General features: G+C 38.2%; 1 non-coding gene across 1 annotated transcript; it reads right to left on the minus strand.

Annotated features, from left to right (window-relative positions):
• Window positions 1-10,544: 10,544 nt before the first annotated feature.
• Window positions 10,545-10,671, minus strand: LOC130888324 (U6atac minor spliceosomal RNA). Its single transcript, XR_009058455.1, has one exon. It is a non-coding gene; the product is annotated as a U6atac minor spliceosomal RNA (small nuclear RNA).
• Between the last annotated feature and the right edge of the window lie 11,301 nt (window positions 10,672-21,972).

A 21,972-nucleotide genomic window follows, 5' to 3' on the forward strand; every position in this document is an offset into this window, starting at 1 on the left:
CAGTTCCTTGAAATGTCCTCATTTCTTAGCATAGATGATGGATATATTTTAGAAACCCGTATTTAAAAACAAACAAAGCACCATCTTCAAAACATTGGAAGAGAATATTCAATGGCATTTGATGGTATCCTGATGGGCTCCAAGATGGGATTTTGTGGTTCTTGTAGCTGTGGTCCAGGGGAAAGCAGAGATAGTTCGGAAAGGAGTCATTGTTTAGAATGGCACTCCATCGGGGCTCTATTTATAAGATTAAGCATAAATTTAGACCTTGGCCTGCGGAAAGGACGATCGTGGGATTGAGAAGGTACAGATAAGCCTTGGCCACAGAATTAAGAGGTGGTCCCTCATCTGAAGCATAGCTGTGTCCAGCCTAAGGTGCTTATTGGATGCCCGATTCTAGATGAGGGATGTGAACGTATTTTAAGGAAAAGAAACTAAGTGTGCTGATTTGGATTTGCTTTGAGGCAGCCTAGACCTTGACAGGGGTCTGGGATGTGCTATGCAAGCGCTAGAGAGACTGAGAAGCTACATCTTGGGGAGCTGTTTTGGAGCCAGTGTTTTGAAGCCCAGGACTGTGTAGTCAAAGGCAAGGCGGTTGCCCTTTGCTTTGCCCAGGCGCGGCTCCTGAGGGCTGCGCGCCTTCTGCGGCTCTTTGGTTTCAAGGACACAGTGAGCTGTTCAGGACTTTGGGAGCCAACATCTGTCTGACTGGTGACGTCAGCAGCCCGTGTAATCCTCTTGTGCTGAAGGCAGATGCCTTATTTGTTTGGCTGGAGCGAGCCATTAATCCCTAATTCTGGATCAGCAAGCGAGGGGGAAAGACCGGACCGCTACGATCCACCCCCTCCCTGCCCCCACCGCCCACCCTAAAGCACCTTATACCGTGGAAGCCGCTCAGCCTCCTCTTTCCTCCGAGAACACACCGAGCAGCGCCTGAAAACGCTTTGGTCCTCTGCAGGTTTGAGCAGAGCTAGCAGCTCTTTCTCCTTCGGATTTCTAGGGCAATGTGTATATGTAATTCTTTATTTCATCGATCCTTTCGATTTTCTTGCTGGTACTCTCCAGTCTTGCAGTTTGCAGGATCTTAAACCAAGAAGGGGTGGAGATTAGAGTTGCGGTTCTGGCGTGTGGTCTGAGGGAGGGGTTAGACCGGTAAGGGCGCGCGGGATGCGCGAATCACTGGGACTGCACAGAGGACAATCTGAGGACTCGCTTTCACGACTCCATCTCCGGAAACCACATCTTTGGTCCTGTCTGCATCCTCTCAGCTTCCGAAGCCGGGGCTAAGTTCTCAGCTCCCTTGTCTCCCGGCCCGTTGAGGGGAGCCCCCGGCTCAACTCATAGGTCCGGTCAGCGGGTCATCTCGGTTCCCTTGAGTGCTTCCACCCACCTCCCGTCCCTCCTCTCGAGTTTCTCCTTCCTCCCTCCGCCTCCTGCTCTAATTCTGCGCTTTGATTCTGTTTTTCAGGGGAGCGTTCTGGGGTCTCTGCACAAAACCTGCTTTTGAGCTCTTTGGCTTCCTCCGAGCTGGAGCCCGTCCTTCCCCCCTGGCCCACCCAGCCGCGCAAGGGATGCTGTGAAAAGATCCGCTGCCCACCGCCTGCCGCCCGCTCTCCAGAGGGCTCCGCCCATAGAGGTCAACTCCCCTCACTCTTCCTCTTTCCAGCTCTCTCTCCCTCCGCCGAGCCCAGACTCGGTCTCGTCCAGACTTTTGCCGCAGAATGCATATCTGCTGCACTGCCCTTAACCTACCCCGGGAGCGGGCTCAGACCCGATCTCTGTTCTCCAGAGCCTGAGGAAGTCCGAGCAAGCAGCCTTTTCTCCCTGCAGTAAAACCATAGCCAGACCAGATGCGCCCCAGCTCTCCTGGGACTTGGCAGGTGCTGTTGAGTTAATTTTTCCGCCATACAAAGAAGGATGACCTAGCCCGCCCTGGGATTCTGATCTTTTCCCAAAATTTCCCAACCAAAATCGGGGTATCAGAGGCATATCCGTGTGTTTGTCGGACATACAAACACGCATGCTTATATTCGCTTTTATCTGCTAGATTTCTTCTCCGACAGCAGGAGATGACTGACAAAGGTTTCTTCAGCAGAACACGCATGGCGTGGTCCATAAAGACTTGCCTTTCCTTGCAAATGTCTAAGGAAGGGATTAGGGGCAAACCAACTCAGATAATTGCCTTCGGTAAAATAACACGATTATGAAATTAGATCTGTACCAGAGGGGTAATTAACTTCGATCCATGCCATCATTTAAAAACTAGATTTATAGACGTATGTATATGGATTTTAGGTACGTTGTAAATGGCATGCAGATGTATGCGTAAGTATACGCAGGCTCATGCACCATCTACTCTTCCATCGGGCAGACTAATTAATGGCAACTCTAGCAGATGTGGCAGGAGGAGAGCTGAGATGGAGCACAGCTTCTGAGATACAACCCTGGGGGTAGGGACTCCAAGCCCGGAACTCCAGGGGAGGCTGAAGGGCAGAGAGGAGAGTGTGATAGTTGCAGTGAGTCAGTTGCTTCTGGATCAAGATCAGAGACTCTGCCCTCCGTGTTCACAGCGGACCTTGATTTAATGTCATACAATTAAGGCACGCGGTGAATGCCAAGAGCGGAGCCTACGACTGCACTTGAAGGACCTCAGAGACTCAGGGTCAGAAAGGGTGGGGAGAAACAATTGCAGGCATCATGAAGGGAGCTAGAATGAACCCATCCTGTGCGGCATAAGGACCCCTTGCATTGATGCAGAATCTTTAGAATGTGAGAGTCATATGTTTTTCAGTGAGAATCCGGGAAACCCGCATGCCTATCCTCAAGGGGGATATTAGAGGTTTCATTGACAGCTGTCAGGAGAGTAGTAACTCCCTTTGGTGCCAATGGTCTAGAAAGTCTGCGTTCAGAAAGCGCTGGCCTTTTCAAAACAGATTGAGATTGTCCTCAATCCTGGGCCGTATTGGGAAAACGTAATGGGTGAGGGGGGTGTAGCATTAAACAGCGCTCAGACCTCATTGCACAAGAAACCTCAAATGACTCAATCATCTGTTGAAATAGGAACATCCGGTACCCCATAGCCCTTGTCTTTTCCCATCTTTACCCGGTCTCCTGGTGGCCTTCTCTAGCTTTAAAAGACCAAGACAAAGTCGCATTACCCAAATCAGTCAAAGTTGTCGAATAACCTGAAAGACCAGCCAGGAACTCTGAGACTTGGCAAATTAATTTATTTGGAAAACCATAACGTAGACTTAGTTAAGGTAGGTCTACTCTACAATCTTGAAGCCTAAGAAAACCAGGGCTGAGAGAGAGCCTTGACAGAAGTCTTTGTTCTGTAATGGCCTGCCTGGCCTGGGAACAAAGGCAAAGCTGGGGAAGAATGCACCAAAGTGGCCGCGCCCTCCGCGCCTTGCGCTGTCCGTGGTGCTGACCGGACTCTCTTCCTTCTTTTCCTTCTCTTTCTCCTCTTCCTTCTCCATCCATAATCCCGCCAGTAAGACAATAGAATCGCTTCTTCCCTACCATAAAACATCTAGGATATTAGGTAATTTACAAATAAAAAATTGAAATATGGAAAGAATGTAAACAACTAAACTGTATTTTACTGAAACCTTACACTCTGTTATGACAATCAGTTGGTTTGGGGTGAAACCGGAATCTGAGTAGTGTACAAAACCTGCAAGAAAGACATGAAATAGAAAGAAAATTTGTTTTTATTTTTTCTTAAATCACAACACTGAAAACAGAGACACAAGGTCCGCAGTTGAGGATCTTAGCGTAGATGTGGTCACCAAAGGTACCTCTCAAATGACCCCGAGAGTGTGCCTCAAGATGTATTAAAGAGGATAAGACTGGATTGATTAGGTGACTAGGGCAGGCAGGAGTGAAGCAACCTGCAACCACTGTCTAGGCTCTCGGCAGGGCTCTGGACAGCACAGCTTTCACAAGTGAGTTCTGAGACTAAGACCCACAGAGTGATGGGACTCTGGTGCAGGAGTATCACCTCTCAAGGAGGCACTGCAGGCCCAGAGGCCTGAATTCCGCACTGCGGAGAGAATCAGATTGCAGAACTGGAGAGTTCTCATAGCTACCCCGAGCCAGACCTCCAGAGGCACGGCAGATTACCAAATTCCACAAAATTAATATTTGCCTTAGAACTTGTATGTCAGATGTGTGTAAATTAATGTACTCTACATATTTTAAATACTCAACGTATTTTAGCATTCTAACTTAAACATCAAGAATATGTATATAAGCAATAAAATATTAATTTCTATAGTTAGTCATATTTGCAGTGAAATAAGAAATAGGCAATAAATAGATTTGTACCCAGCCTAGGACCAGTAAAGAAAATGTTCGAGTTTGTTTAAAGATTCACATCATCAATGCTGTCAAACATTGGTCACAGATAAACTGAATCAGGTTTTAAAAGAGACACAGTGGCAATGATTTCATGAAGGCGTAGAAATGGACTACGTATGTACAATGGTCTAAAAGATGTTTTTATAACATTTATTCTCTTAAACCTGAATGACAGAAATGTATCTACTGTCTCAGGAAATAAAAGAGGTCAGAAACAATATTCTTGGTCGTCTGATTCCTCCCCACTCCATCCTGAAAGGTGGGCTTTATTTGTCTTCTGATTTTAAAACCCTGTAAATTAGCAGTTTTATATGTACAAATTTTAGGTTTGTCTTTGATTTCACACAATACGAAGGGACCGAGTTTGCAGACTGTGTCAGGGGAAAGAGCTATCTCAAACACAAAAACGATGGCTTTAAGATGTTCCTCTGGTATCAATGAAAAAACAGTCACCAGAAACGGAAATGGGTTTGAAGCATTGCAGGTTGTCACAAGGCTTCCATTTCCTGCCCGTATTCATGCAGCTGTATTGATGACCTCTACCCACAGTCCCTTGAGTTCTTCACAAAGCAAAAAGGGGTTTAAAGCTTCAAGACAGTCGTGTTTGCATTACTGTCATTCATATTACATAACAAGGACACATTAATACTCTCCCATCTAATCCTATTTGTTTACAGTCGTCCTAAACTCTGATTTCAGAAAGATTAATCAGTTAAAATATATTTTCTAAATAGAAAGGGAATGTCATACGAGAGAATTACAAAAGTAAGGATACAAATACATGATTAAGTCATCTAGTTACCAAGATTAAGTACAGTGCGGTTATTAATTCACAGTGTTTGTATACTTTTAAAACTATTTATTTTCATTTTTTTAAAAAAATAATCATCCAGCTTAATGTCCATTACTAAATTTTCCTGCTGTGGAATTCTGTGCTCAGCAGTTTTCCGGCAAAACAACCCAGGTGGACAATTAGAGAGCTTTGGTGCAGAGGACCATGGGAGTCCTTCGGCAATCACAACTTCCATCTACTGCTATCAAATTAGAGCTTCTTGGAATAATTTAGGAACAGCTTGACCCATTGAGATGCTCAGGGACAACCCTCTTGGGAAACAGCTTCTTCCTTCCAGGGAACAAGATGCTAGCGCAGGAAACCAAGAGGTATCTGGTGTCAGCAAGACCAGAGCTCCCTCTGCTGGCCCGCCAGAAACGGCACGCTAGTTACAGAAGCCAGATGGTACGGGTTTGGATAAATCCTGGAAACATTAAGCTCTTAGGATCATCTAATCTGTGGAATTTAAAAGCTCCCATCAAATTTTCCGCCTGAAAGGCTCCCCGATTTTTGTTTTGAGAGATCCTGGGATGGTTATCTTATATTCTATAGGAAGCGAGAAGTCATTGTTTGAAACCGACTGTAGATTCTGTTGGTTGTTTTCTGTATATTTTTGCAGTTTTATAGGAAAATATGAAATTGTACACTTCAGTGAAAAAATGTCCTCCTAGGCAGCTTAATATAAAATAATTTTTATACTTTTGCCAACAACTGAAATTTAGTAAAAGGATACGTTTTAATTAGAATAAACATACTTAATTTTTAAGGGATGTTAAAACAAAAATAAGACCTTACATAAGGAACGATTGTGTTGATTTGTATTCATTCTAACTCCAATTTCCAATGACTACACTTTTGAAAACGAAACTGAGTTATGCTTGAGGAAGGAGCTGAGGTTTTTGAGTCATATTAGTTAATATATCCAAAAGTTGACCTCTGAAATCTTCCTACTGAGTTAATATGGGTACTCAGGTGGCAGAGATCCCAGAAAGTAGACGACTGGGAGTAAAGTCATCAGGAAGAGGCAGAAACGGAAGCAGCGTGTGCGAACATCTAAATGTTATTTGTACTTTTCTGTATGGAACAATCTATTTTAAAATGAAATAGAGGTTGAAAAGTTAAAACTCATTTTTGATTTCACATTTTATTGGGCTTCTACTGAGTAAAATAATGTATAACTGTATTATTTCATCACTGCAAATTTGGAGTTCTAGCCTATTGTGCAATAGACACATATTTGCTGTGCAAACTGTTACTACATCAGTGCTGGTGTAATAAAATCCTTCTAACTACATGGTCGTTAACACATCTTCTAAAATAAAGTTCCGTTTATTTTATGATGTCAGAATGGAATAGATGTTAATATCTCTTATTTTAATACTAGATTTTAAACGAAAGCTCATAAGAATATAAAGCTAAAATTAAAAAAAACCTATTTGATGTTACAATTTGTTTTGGGGGGAACAACTCTTGATTAAATGTTAAACCAGCTTAAATATTTAATCAAGTATGTCAAATTTTATATAGCGTAAGTACGTCTGTCATCCGGGAGCTGGTTCTCTGAAGCAAGCATTACCAATTCATAGGACAATAAATGAAGAAAAGAAAACTGTTATAATTCCTATAATTTTGTTCTAAGAATTCCTTTGGAAATGTGAAATATTTTATTTTACATAATTAAAATTTCTTCCACAGTAAATTCATATTTTACCCAGTAAATAATAAACATATCACCATAATTTTCTATATTCTTCATCGTTATTAAACTTGAAAACAAGTTCTAATAAAAAAATGTGTAATACACATAAGGACATTTTTCCTCTTTTAAAAACCATTTACTAGAAAGAAGGAAGAAAATAAGAAAGAAAATATAAACAACTAAACTTGCTTCTCAGCAGTTTTGGTGTGTGATAGATTTTCCTCAAATCAATAGCAGACACCAATATTCACCATTCTAATATGTATAGGTGGGCTTTTTAAATTTCTCTTTTATATTTGTATATCTGGATTTTATCCAAAACATCTTTACGTTTTTTTTGGGGGGGGTGATTTAGAACCCAAACATAGAAACAAGCCATTCAATAGAAATAATATCCTTCCAAATAGTGTATTTGTGGAAAGCTCACATATGACACAAGTAACAACCTACTAATTCCCCTGTTTAATGATTTAACTGCAATAGTTATGCAATCTCAGAGTTGAAATTAATGCAGGTTTTAATACTTGTGGGACACACACACAGTCCTATTTGTGGGTTATAGAGAAGAAAGCAAATTTATTTAGTGCTCTCTGTATCTTTTATCCAGTATCCAAACTCTGCTGCGGCTGCAATTTCTATCAGTAACAATTCTGATGCAGCAATGGGGCAGGATAGGAATTTTAAAATATGTTGCTTTCAGGAGGAATAATATAGGGACATAAAGCTGAAATTTATTAACTTAAAATACCAAGTCCATGATTTCAAAGGGCAGAGAAAATATTCTTACTGAAGAATAGTGTTGGAAGTTGAAAGGCCTGCACCTGGGAGGTAGACAGTAGTACAAAGGCAAGCAAGGTACAATGAGAATCAGTAAGGCTGCAATTCATGGGAGAACTGACACCTGATTTCAATTCTGCCTTTATCACCAGTAGAAAACACTATATGAATACAAGAAAATCTCAGGACGACTAGATTACACACAAAGTGTGTTTATTTATTGGACATGTGGCAATTTTGATCTTTTTAAAAGGAAGTTGGGAAACATATTTGGGGAATCGGGTAAGCAAATTATTTATTTATTATTCATCGCCTATGAATTTGAAAGGCAAATTTATGTCTTTGTTTCCTGGTTATTAGTGAACCCCAGTTTAGATCTCAAAAGATTGCTCTAAATGTAACTCTATACTGAGTATGAATTTTAGAAGTGGGTGAATGATAGCATGTGGAATAAAATATTTCTTCCTGCCAATGACTTTACATTTTTAAATCGGAGACACATTAAAAATGAAACTTAGTTTGGAAAAATTGTCCCGTACAGTTTTCTGTTTTCTGAGTCACAATATATGTAGAAATACAGGGAAATTCATTTAAATTCAATCCCAATGTTTGCTTCCTGGAAAGTCGGGATGCTGTGTTAGCGTGAGGAGTGATAGATCGATACATTTGGAGACTCTAGTTCAAGGTCAAATTAAAAGAAATTTATGCTGCCATGAAAACGTGACGTGGAGAAAGACATCCCCTTATAAAAGCTACGCGGTGTCCTCTTCTGTCAAGTCATGCCTGGAATCTGTCTTGATTCTCACTTGGCTCTCAGAGTTGAGCTACATCTTCTGGGTTAACTATCCTGACAGTATCAAGTAGGGATGAGTTGCAGAAACTCCACAATCAGAGTCTTTAATATATGACTTCCACAAGTTAATATATTTAAATATGAATTTCTCTTCCACAAAAGTGTTATTTATTTATTTATCTATTCATTGATTCTAAAGATCAAACCTAGGACTTTTTTGTACATGCCAAGCACGTGTTCTACATTGAGCTAACATCACCAGACCCACAAAAAGTTATTTTTACCTAGATTTTCCATTCTTGAAGCACAAGTATTTACAAATGTCTGTTAAGCCTCAGGAAGTTGTTCGAAGTGGATAAGGGAAGGAAGATGGTGCTGTGTACACATAGAACTATCTATGTTGTGGGTGATGGTTAACATATAAACCATGGCTGTACAAAAAATAATTCAACTTTAGATACAGCTTGAATCTATCCCTTCTGCAGTTGTCTTATCAGATAACCTGCCTGATAAAATTGGATGAAGCAAGAGGATTATTAGTAAATAATCATTAAAAATGTCTAGTTAAATGATAGGTTATTCATCTACTCCAGCTGTTGTTATTGCAATTCCTTTATGCAGCAAATAACAGCTTCTAAATCCACAAATGCCCTTTCTCACATGAATAAAATTGTCCTACATTAGCCTGCTTCTGCATACTCTTATCTCAGTTCCTAACCACACCTAGTAAAGCAAGTGATTATAACAATAGCGTTGAACGTGCTGATCAGTCATAGACATAAAGACCTAGTGTCAACCACAGAACTTGAACTTAGTTTTACTTTAGTTTCTCCATCTTGTCATAGTCAATACTTGCCTAAACTTTCTAAAAACAAAACACAGATCTGCCAATTCGTTCATAAGATATTTACTGGCTTCTGGAAGATCCCACTCCATTTGTGGGACCTTCCAAATTAAACAGAACGAACATGATTTCTTTTGTGGTAGACCTAACAGACTTTCTTAGTCTTATCTCTTCCACTCCCCTGAACAAGCTGATGTTCCTTTGATTTAAGTCCTTTGCTTTAAGAGCCCCATGTTAGTCACTGGAAAGAATATTTTCATGGTAAGGAAATGAACAAAAACAGTGCACCGCCGGGCGGTGGTGGCGCACGCCTTTAATCCCAGCACTTGGGAGGCAGAGGCAGGTGGATCTCTGTGAGTTCGAGACCAGCCTGGTCTACAAGAGTTAGTTCCAGGACAGGCTCCAAAACCACAGAGAAACCCTGTCTCGAAAAACAAAACAAAAAACAACAACAAAAAAAAAAACAGTGCACCTACATTTTCTTTTGATCCTTCTTTCCTTCCTTGAATGCTTTTGTTATTCAACCAGTTGAGGAATATAGAATTTAGCATGTTCTAATGTTGACTTGAAATATTAAGCTCTGTCTCAACTGTGGTTTACAGTCATGCTTCACTTACTATATTTTTGTACTTATTCACTGCATATATTTGCTTTCCTTTTAATGTAGATTTTTGTCTAAAAAATCAAAAATCAATTGTCATTCAAACTTGCTCAAAAGTTAATTCGTTCTTTGGTATTATTACAAGTCACTTTATTTTTTATTGAATTTTTGGTGTGCACTGTGGTATATGTGTGAGTATACAGGTATGTTTACTTGTATATATATATATATACATATATATATATGTATGTGTGAAAGCCAGAGTTCCATGTCAGATGCTCTTCTGTACTGTCCTCTGTTTCACTTTTCCAGTCAAAATCTCTCACTGAACTATAGGTCACTGATTGCATAGAATGGCTGGTCAATGGGCACCGAGGTTTTCCTGTCTCTGCCTCTCAGTATTGAGAATTTCAGTTCATACAGCCACATCCAACTTTTTACATGTGTGCTTGAGAGCTAAACTCAGGTCGTTATATGTGCAACATAAGTATTTTTCACACCATACCATCTCCCTGACCTCCATCTGTGTTTTATTTTGATGAGTTATTTAATCAATTCTAAAAATTCCCTTTATTTTACACAATATATTTTCACTTTTTAATAATAATAATAATGATAATAATAATAATACTCAGACAAAAGCAGTCGTTAGATGCCAAAAAGTAAGCTACAGCACCTTTACCATACGCATATTCTAAGACTCAAGTACTTCTTTTTTACTGGTCAAGGAGAGTCCTAACCTTTCTCTCCTTTCCTTTCAAACAAAACTGAATTCTATTTATGGCAGGACATATATATGTAACTAAATTACAGCAACTAAAACATCAATTCCTTTTGTTGTATTGCCTAACAATGTGTTTAAAAGCCTAATTTAGTTACTAAATTGTCCATAACTAGACCAGCATTTCCACAACTTCAGTATGTCAATGTTCAAAATAAACACCAACGAATCAATCAAAAACCAATGTCAAAATAGTCTTCCAGAAGTCATTTTCAACCTGTTAAAGCCCTATCATTGCCTGCGAAATTTTTAGAAGCTCCAGTAAAGCATGGTCATTTTTTAGCTCCTATTATTGTTTAAGTATTAGCCACCATCTTAGGCATGTCTTGGACCAGAGATCTCTGTCAGATTTTTCAAGGCAGTGACAGGGGTCTTGTATATCAATGAGATAAAAGACATTTCCCATAAGTTCCCATTATTTGATTCATCAACTACCATGGGGATAAGAACTTCTTCAGCTTCCAGACATTTATCATATAATACAGTACTCTTTGTAAATAATGTGTTGACCCTGGAATCAGGGGTTCAATATTTTAAACTGAAGCATTACTTCAATCAGCTGAATAATTTTGATTACTCTCCTTTCTGTTGGATTCTAGTGCTGTGGGAACTTGATTACTAACTCTGTAGAATATACAGTAAAGAATAGAGACAGTTTAAAATTTGGGGTTTGAGGTCCATTCTTCACAATTCAGTTTAGCAGTTCTGAGACCACTTAAAATAAATACAACTGGGCTGGAGAGATGGCTCAGAGGTTAAGAGCACTGCCTGCTCTTCCAGAGGTCCTGAGTTCAATTCTCAGCAACCACATGGTGGCTCACAACCATCTGTAATGAGATCTGATGCCCTCTTCTGACATGCAAGCATACATGGAAGGAATGTTGTATACATAACAAATAAATAAATATTTAAAAAAAAATAAAAAATAAAAAAATAAAAAAATAAAATAAATACAACTGATTCTGAACCTATTGCTCCACATCTTGAGAAAGTTCATGTCACTGTCCCAGCACTCATTTTGGCTTTATAAACTAATGGAAATTAATAATTCTGATATAATGAATCATATTACTCAATTAAACACACGGAGAGAATGAATATTTTGGGCAAGTCTTAGTCTTAACATGAAGAATATATCAATCTCAATTTTTTCAAATGGCAATTTGTGGGTTAAAGGTGTATTAGGAGAAGTATTCGTGCAGGAGAAAATAGTGAAGAAATGAACAAGCGCTCTCAGACTGCAATAATTCTGAGTGCTAATAAAAAAGAGTCGGAGGGGGCTTGCAAGGGTCTTAGACAAATATCCAGAAGACTTATGGTAATTTCATTAAGAAACATTTGAGCCACAGTTAAGGAAAACTAAGGCTTTTTGAGAACATTCCACTTTATTACTCCTGCCATAACTGACCATAGATTTAGGAAATGTTAGCAGGAATAATGATCTCTGAGTGAGCACAAAGATAAATTTTGGAATGTAGGTGCTGCATAGTTAGTCAGATTCCCTGAGAAAGGTCAACATGTAATGTCCAGCATACAGGATACTGCAGAGAGGAAAGACATTGCTAATATGTGGATCAATTGCTAGGCAAATTTGCCAATATTCATCAATCATCACAAAACAATATTTTGCCTGAATGGAATCACCAATGAATGAAAGAGATAGGAAATTCAAGAAGTATAGAATCATTTGCTTTCCTCTCTAAATGAATTAGAAATAGACAATGGAAGATAAGTGACACAAACATTCATTGGTTTGAAACAACAAAGACTGGTATCTTGCACATACTAAATGCCCAGTGTAGAAGATAAGAGTCTCACTGATAAAAATATCTGCAGAATACTAGTTGAGTGAGGCTTCATTGTCCATAGATACTAAGATTTCAAATTAGGATCTCCTATAATTAGAAGCTAAGAAAGCAAATGTTTTGACCCAGAAGACATAGTCATTGCTTCCTTTCTGACTGTATTGGTTAAAATTAGTTACAAGGGACTGGCATAAATCAAAATCCCACATTGATCTGGGAGGTGACAGATGCTGATGAAGAGTGATTTTACCAAAAGGACTTCTTTCAAGCATTTTCACTGTGTTATATCGAGACTGACTGCCTCACCTCAGAGGGCGATGGGATTTAAGATTCTTATGTGACTGAAATAGAACCTGATTTCACATGCTTTTTGCATATTTTGAAGGCAGCGAATTGTGGCAGACAGGGCTTAAACAAAGGATCATGAAATCCCTTTAGGATAAAAATAGACTTCCTCTGAATTTCTGTGTGATTTTAAAATTCAACTGACCTTTCTAAGTCCCTGTTTTCTCATTTGAAAACTAAAACAATGGCATTAGATATCTAAGATATAGTCTAGAGAGGAATCAAGTCACATTAATAACAATAGAACAACAATAGGGTGTGGTACATGCAGCAAACTGAAGAGAAGCTCATTTCTACTTATGATGACGGAACTTGAGACCACAATTTTAAGACTGGATTCTAGGGTCTATTGGTTTCTCTAAAGATGCTCCTAGCTATTTTGAGAACAATCATATTCTTGAGATATCTAGGAGAGCATGACCAGTACACACATACTACAGATTCATCCTTTATTATTTTGGTTCTGAGACACATTCTCCCCAACTCCTTAGTCCTTACAGGGTTCTAACAGAGTCAAAAGCACAGCATAACCAATTCACAAATTACCTCTTTCATGCAACCTATGCATGCCCACATTCCAGTTATCTGGAATCACTTCCAAAATAAGCTACCTGCCCTTCAAAATCTTTCTCTCAGTTGGTGCTTCCTGCAGGAAGTCTAGGCTAAGATGTCAGAAAAATGTGTGTTAAATAAGACAACAGAAAGTCCAAGAGGGAAAGGACTTTATCGAATGTATGATTTCACTAAAGAATCATTTTCTACATCTCAAAAGTTATAAAGTTATAAAGGACCAAGCACAGTGGTACACATCTGTAATACCAGGATTTGAGACCCAGAGAAGGAGGATTGTTCCAAATTCAAAACAAGCCTGTCTATCTATTTAGTTACATCTCACCATCCCCAAAGCTATATAGTAAGACTAAGAACAAAAGTTAGAAAAAGCTCTTCTTAAGGGAGTACCTCCTGCATTATCATTCATCTAAGACAAAGGAGGGATCTTGTTTTATACGACTACAAAACATCTAAGACAACCAGTGGTAGCCAGCTCTAAGGAATCTCAGAAATAGTGGAGGTGTGATTCTTTTTCAAAATCTGTGACTGTGATGAAAGGGATGGGAAAATCCCTGAAGGGTGTCTAGATTCTCACAGTTTCGCAGTGAGTTCAGTATTCTCTATCACTAATTTGATAACCTCTGACATGTATACATGAGGAAAAGAACAGACTGTAGGAATCTCCACCATTAGTCAATTAAGGAATGCATGCTAGACCTAGGAGAACATATACTTCATGGTGCTTTCTGGACAAGCCAGGCCACAACTAGATACAGAGGCTATTCCTGTATTGCCTGTCCAACATAACTGATTACATGCTGCTGCTAGGTCAATACTGCAGCAGAGAGTGACAGTGAGGACATCCAGGCCACACTAATAAGTCACAGAAAAACTGAAGTGCATTTAGATGGGAGACAAAAAGACTTATCAACACAAAAGGCTGAGAAGGGCAAGGAAACCCAACACTAACTTCAAATGCATTAACCTTCATTTAAATAGACACACGGGAAATTTAAGAAAGAATTTTGCTTTAGCTGGGGAAACTTTATTTAATTCAATAAGAATGTATTCTTCATAAAGCAGATGATAATCAGCAGATTTAAGATGAAGTGGATCTTGTTGGAATGGGATATATCCTTTGGCATTTAACATAAAATTAATTATAAAACAGTATAAATACTATAACTATAAGACAATGCATGTGTACATATGACAAACTTTCATAAAGTCCATCTAGAGTCTAGAGAATGCTATCTTAGCCTCTGTTCTAAAAGGTTAATACACTGTTATTTATGATGGAAAGTGGCTATTTTGCTTAAATTTTTTAGCAGTTTCTCAGAATAAGTCAATGCAACATGGAAGAGCTGAACTGAAGGATATGTGGGGGATTCTTGAGAATGACATTGGAGCTAATTAAGGGTTACTGCTCCTCTCACATACAGCAGCAGAAAAACAGTAATCCACACCTCAAAATGTTGTAATATTTTAATTTTCTTTCCTATTATTCTTTTTACTACTTGAAATAGAAATTCTATAGAATGTGATTCCTATCACTTACATGTTTAACTCAGTGATAGAACAAACTCCTATGTAACTGATAATTATTTTTAGATGTGTCTGCCTGGCAACTCACACTGTTGTTTGTGTGACACTCACCGTGGTAAAGCCTAGGGTTTATATATAATATAAATATACATAATATATAAGAGTGATATTAACCCCTAATAGAAAACAGTTCATTTCAATAACCGAAACATGTTTCTCAAACCAATTAATTCCTCTAACAATTACACTGTAAAACTTTTATAAGGCAGTGAAACACATTTAGTTTTCAAATCTTCTGTTTTTGATATTCAGCCGTCAGCAGTTTGTCCATCAAACGGAGACTAAAGGTGTCAGAATTGTACGTTTTTCAGTCGTCTTCAGTGCTGGTGTGCATACAGTTCATACGAATCTCTTATAATCACAACGGCACTGAACTCCAGTTTCCTTGCGATGAACAGTTCTCAGCATTTTCACAGAGCGGCTTCCCAGTCTCACTGCTGTGCTGTGCTGTATTGTTCTCCCCATGCGCGCGAGCACACGCGCACGCGCACACGCACACGCGCACACACACACACACACACACACGGGAAATGGTGGTTCGATGAAGTGGCCAAAGGCCCAAGGACAGGATGAAATGGTCCAGCTGGAACTCTCTCAATGCATGATAGATCTCTTCGGCTAAGGTGGAGTATCTTGCTTGTATTCGCACAAATGACACACAAACCTCCACCTTCTAAGAGACAAATCACGTCGCCTGTTTATAACTAACTGTCCCTACACAGTGACATTTGTATTTGTAGAGTAAAGGTCTCACCCTTAATTCTGAGCAGGTGCTGATTGCTGTGTTTGATATGGAAAGTAACCTCTCTCCATTAGAATTTCTCAAAAATATAATTGAGTCTCCTTGGAGTATAATTATGTTCTAGAAGCCTCTCTGACTATGTGTCTCAAAGGAATATTAATGAATAACAGGAGGAAGCCTTTCAGCCATAGGCACAGAGTTCCTTTGCTCATTTAAGGATCAATTTGAAGATTCAAGAAATTGAAATGAAATGAAAAAGAAACTAAAATATCCAGGAAGTGAATTCTGGGGGTCTTGGTTTAATTTCCTTGTAGAGTGATCAAACAGGAGCAAAGAAACACCTCTGTCCCCGAATAGTGACATCCTGGGTTGTGTGACTGACAGTTTAGCAGTCAGCCCTTCTCACATGGATCACAGAGTTTGACCCATTGCTTGTAGCCATTCTTTAGAGCAGTGGTTCTGAACCTGTGGGTCGTGACCCACACAGGGGTTCCATATTAGATATCCTGCATATCAGATGTTTATATTGCAATTCATAAACATGAAAAATTGTAGTTATAAAGCAACAATGAAATAATTCTATGTTTGGTGGTCACCACAACATGAGTAAGTGTATTAAAGGGTCAGCTTTAGGAAGGTGGAGAACCACAGATATAAAGCAATATTTTTTCCGTTAATAACAAATGGAAGCTATCACATATACTAGATTCACTATCACCTATTTACATTTGGAGAATAACGATGTGTCTGGGAAATGATAATTTTTTTCCAGTGATGGGTTTTAAACCCTGAGCCTTGGAAATGAAAGGATAATCTCTCAATTCTTGTGTTTTTAAGATAGATTTTCATTATGGAGCTTAGACACACTATGAACTTATTGTGTATCGCAGACTGTCCTCAAATCTCCAGTTCTCAAGAACCGCCCTCCCAAGCACTGGAATTACAGCTACAAGTTACCACATTCAGCAGTTTGGTTCACCTTCAACACATAATCACTGTGACTTGCTTTTTTCAAAGCAGGCTTCAGTAATCCTGCTGCTGGATTTTACGTTCCTCTATCCAACTATAAGGTCTTTCTTTCCTTCTCAGTAGTATTTATAATCTACCATTTTGTTTTGACAATGCCAAGATCAAATTTCATTTACTCAGTTTTGCATTTTCATGATTACATAGTAAATTTTATTGTTAGAAGTATAAAATTCAGGGCCAGTAAATAGATTTTGCAATTTGTATGTATTGTAAGCATGTATACTTATGAAATTGTCTATATAATAAGAATACAATAAGTGCTCACTGAAGTATTCCAGAGATTGATAATGAATTAATGAGAAAAGATAATTTTCAAACTCTCATTTATTGTGGTTAGAACAGAAATCAATGTAAATAGTTGGTATTACCAATTTATCATGTAAAAACATGTAATTTGTGGTTCAAAGATTTCATTAAGTATTCCCTAACAACAAATGAGAAACAACTTTATAAAATATCTCTGAATGTGAGTGACTTTGCCCTACCCACAAAATGCCCATTTGCTTTACAGAACAAATTCACAAAGTTCTTGATAATGGAGTTCTCACACTAAAACTCAGCAGTATTTGCTATAATTCTTCCCCTGCTATATTGCATTTTTCTATTATATTGTCATGCTATTTGAAATGTTCTGAAGACTCATATTTTTGTTCATCTCAGCTACAGGACTTTGTGTTCCTAATACTAATGCAAAGACATTTGTATTGCTGTTTCTAAAGTACAGTTGTAAATATATAGATAGAGCTTACTGAAAAGAAAGGCAGAAAGGGAAAAAGAAAATAAGAATTTTACCCTTATCAGACCCCCCCCCCACACACACACACACATTCAAATACAGCTGTGGACCCTTCCTTTAGGTGAAAGACAGATAGACAGGGAACATGTAAGCTGGAAAACAGATCCCCATCACCCAGTAACTGCACGATATTCAGCTGTTTGCTTGATACCTATAACACATGATTTCATCATCCACTAAATAGGAATAATGATCCTCTTATTTGGCTGGTAAGGATGCAATCGAATCACACACAGAAGGCCGCTAGCCCTGTGCCAGGCACATAGCGAATCCTAGATAAATGTTGATTTCTTGGTTCATTCTCATTGTTCTTGTTCTCGTTTTCCCTCACACCTCCCTTTGTGGCCGTCTTCCTGTCTTCCTATTCCACAGTTCTGATTATTCCTCCTTTCTTTTATCTCGGCTAGTACCCCACTGAGATAGGGTGATTGTGTGTATGCCGAGGAAGAGGAGAGCCTGCAGGATTACAGAAAGCTTGCATAGGAGCTCAGCCAGTGGCTATTAGGCTCCCATGCCAGCCGGGGCTGAGTTTGATAAAAGCAGAAAGCAAGCTTTGCAAAAAGCCTACTGCTGGCAAGTGTGACAAGGTTGAAGCACTCAAGACTTCCATATGAAAAATAAATAGGGATTCTATATTTATCACCTCCATCCCCAATAATAGCATTCAAAACCAAAGAAGCCCGTGTGAACATATTAAGTTTTTAGAACAGTTAGACACAAAGCTTCTACGGCGATATCTAAAGGCAAAGAGAGAGATAATGCCATTCCCAGAGGCCGGACAAGATATAAAAGACTGAGAAAGTGGAGCAGAGATTAAAGGATTGGTGATGCACAGTGGACAAATGTTCTGACATCCTATAAAAGGAACAAAATTAGAAGTTTAATGTGGCTTTTAGATCTGATTCGAGCATGCAGCTGAAGTTGAAATCTAAATAGATACAGAAAACCAAGGGGTCGGAAAGTGACAAAAACCTATGATTTTTATGTGTGTTACTTTATTTCTATATTATTCAGATTAAATTTAAAAACAGAGAGCTAAGTCAGCACACTGAGGATGAATGAAACTCCTCTGTGCCCCTGATCATTTTCCCAAGGACCCCCAAATGACCAACATGTCTTCAATGCTAAATACCAGTGAAGTCTCTAAGCATTTTGTGTATACTAATTTCACCACTCATGGCAACAACTCTAAAAGATGTATACTCTCTTTAAAATGTTCTCCTATTTTGTTGGTAAGAAAAGCAAGGCTTAGAATATACCTATTTTATTTAAGGTTATATACCTAGTGATTAGTGTTACTGAGAACATCAGACACCTAGTTACACATCATTTTATCTGCTGAGGCAGGGTGTGGTTCTAAGCCCAACATTAAAAAAGCAAAGGCAGGTGGATCTTTGTGAGTTCCAGGCCAGTCTAGGCTACATAATGAGTTACAGGCCAGCCAGGGATACAGAGTCAGACTCAATATCAAAAACAAACAAACAAACAAAAAACAAAAACAAAAAGATACACCTGCTGAACAAATTTAGTCTTTATTTTCTTCATCTTTTATTTGAGTATGAAAGAAAGGTATTTCATAAATCAATCAATGCTTTGGTTTTTCATTTCCTTGTCTCTCTTGTATTTTCAAAAAAGTATGTTATCCAACTTCTTTATAATGGTTTGTTGTAATTTTTGTATCTTTTTTCTCTCATTTTGTTGGGAACATCATCAGTACTTGGGATGCATTTTAAGAAAAGAATGAATGAATGATCAAGTTAACAAGATGGTATTTCAACATGTCTAATTCCATTTAAAAAAGAAACTACACTCATATTTATGGTTGTCATGGTTACAGCAATTGTGAGAAATCCTATTTATAGTTCATCTCTCAGTCTTTCAAAGAAAGTATCTGATTTAATACTCCAGTATATGGCTGCATCTTTCTATACAAAGTAGGACTGGATAGACAAATGGTTCCACTAAGATATTACAAACCTTCTACCACTGTTCCCAAGATTGAGGCTAAGAATATACAGATGTGTCCAGTAGCAAAGATGATATATATATTCTTACTTGTCACTGGGATTTGAGAGATAAATTCTTGACAATGCCAAAGAAATAGTGGTAAATTATAGTCAAAGAACAATGTGTCGTAGGTTACCAACATGCTGCAATTATGATTAAATGAAGATCACACTAGACAGATTATATTCTGAAAAACATGAGAGTCCAAAATACTGTTGATTAACTTACAGATTGCAGAGCTTAACAATTTTCAGTAAACATGCTACGGTTGCTGAGAAGAACTTTTAGTTCATGGAACTAAAATTATATGTTGCCACAAACGCTGTGAAAAACATTATCAATTTCTAATTGTGGAGAAGATACTCATTGCAATGGCCAGAGTTCAGTGCCTGTCCTAATGTTTTGTGGGTGAGTAAGGAAACACATGCAAAATGTTTACCCAGGGTTGTTTGTGCTGGACAATGTCACAAGACAGCAAAATCACCACAGGAAAATGGAATCTGTGAACTCATATACTGAAAAGATATGTATCACACATATTGATGCACGTGAACATCAAAATCATATATTATGAAATGAAACCTGCTCAAGAGTATATAGATCATTCATACAAATATTCACAAGTCTTTGTGAAATAATGGTATTATTGATGAGATGACTATAAATAAATGTGGGGGTAAGATAGAGAATGGTTGTCTCTTGAGAGGAGGAGGGAGAGAGTAATACAGAAAGGGTAAAGACACTTTAATAACTCAGATCTTTATTCAAACAAGGAAAAAGTTGCAGCACCATTTATCATTTTATTTTATATTTTGGGCAGCTTAAGTGAACACTACCATAGGTTAAAGATGTTTTTGTGCATAGCGTGCTCAGCTGTGAGTCTAGGAGCTAAACACACTGTGAAGGAAGATAATCATTAATAATAGAGCACGAAAGGGCTGCCAACAGACCCATTTCTTTTACATCCAAGTAGAGTCAAGCAGAAGTTGAACTTAGGTCCATCCAGGAAATGCCCTTGACCTTATAAGAAGAGTAAAAGCCATATTCAGGCAACTGTTGAGAGAGCCATTTCTTTGACTCAACAATTTTTGATATAATGCTAATTTAAAATTCAGGTTGAGGTCACAAAAAAAATCTAACAAACTGAATAATAGATACATGAAGCCTATGTGTCTGGAGAAGGAATAAAAGTGTATTTTCTTGGATGGAATTTATTTTGTATGTCAGTGTAAATGGGCAATTGTGGGAAGATATTGATCCTTGGTTTAATTTTGTGTTGTTTTGCTTTTCTCTTCTTTTCAAAATAAAAATTTCATCCAAAGCTAGTAGCTACTTATACTCTTTCTTGGTCCTCTTTAGTAAAAGTCAGCCTGGAAGAAGAACTTACACTTGAGAAGAAATCTAAGATATATTATGTATTGCCTTCATTTAGATGAACCATCATCACCTTCCTGATGAGATTTAATTATATAATTTCTATGCAGGAATTGAGATGAGCTTTCAAATAATTTTACTATTAATATCTTTGAACAATATCTTTTGAAACAAGAAGTCCACAATGAACACCAATATCAGAATAAATTGTTCTCATATAACACTTTACTTAAGTTATCCTTGCTCCACATGGGCAAATAGAAAAAGAGCCCATTATTGGGCATTTTCTCTGCAAAGGAAGAATTTCTCTGTATAGCACAGGATGACAATTTGAACAACAGAGAACTCTGCAAAATATTTATAGTAACTAAGCTTGGAGAATTTTTGAAATCTTTTGAGAATTTTTTCCTAAATTTACCAATTATGGAGCTTCAATGAATTCAGTAACAGAATAAGTCCTGATTTTCTCACCAGGACTTTGGAACTCCATTTTCTTACTGTTTCACTGATGGCATTAGCCCTTTGATATTTGACTTAATCATTTACTGGCCTCTCATGTGTCCTTCCAATTTCATCAGTTGCCAATTTAATCCAAGTTCTCTCAAAGTCTCAAGATCCCTCTCTTTCAGATCCCCAGCTTTGGGAAGTGGGGATATTAACATTTTTGAGATACATTTGAGTCTAAGGACACAATTAATGTTTTTCGAAGAAAGTGTGTTTGGGAGTTACCAGTGCAGGTTTTGTCTTCTGAAGCATAAAGTAGCTTGATCAATTAAAATAAAATTGTTGCACTTTTTATAGGCACAAATCTCACAACATTTGAAAAAGAAGTAAAAGTTTTACTTGATATTATTTATTTTTTTTCTATTTTATGTTTTTTCCTTCTTTTATTACTTAAAAAATACCAATCCAAAATCCTCCTCCCTCCTCCTCCCACTCCCCTCCCTCTCCCTCCACAGATCCTCCCCCACCCCTCCAACCCTAAGGGAGTGCCATGTACACCCCCCCTGTGGAAAGTTCATGGCCCT

Source organism: Chionomys nivalis, chromosome 16 (assembly GCF_950005125.1).
Source record: "Chionomys nivalis chromosome 16, mChiNiv1.1, whole genome shotgun sequence".
Lineage (NCBI taxonomy): Eukaryota > Metazoa > Chordata > Mammalia > Rodentia > Cricetidae > Chionomys > Chionomys nivalis.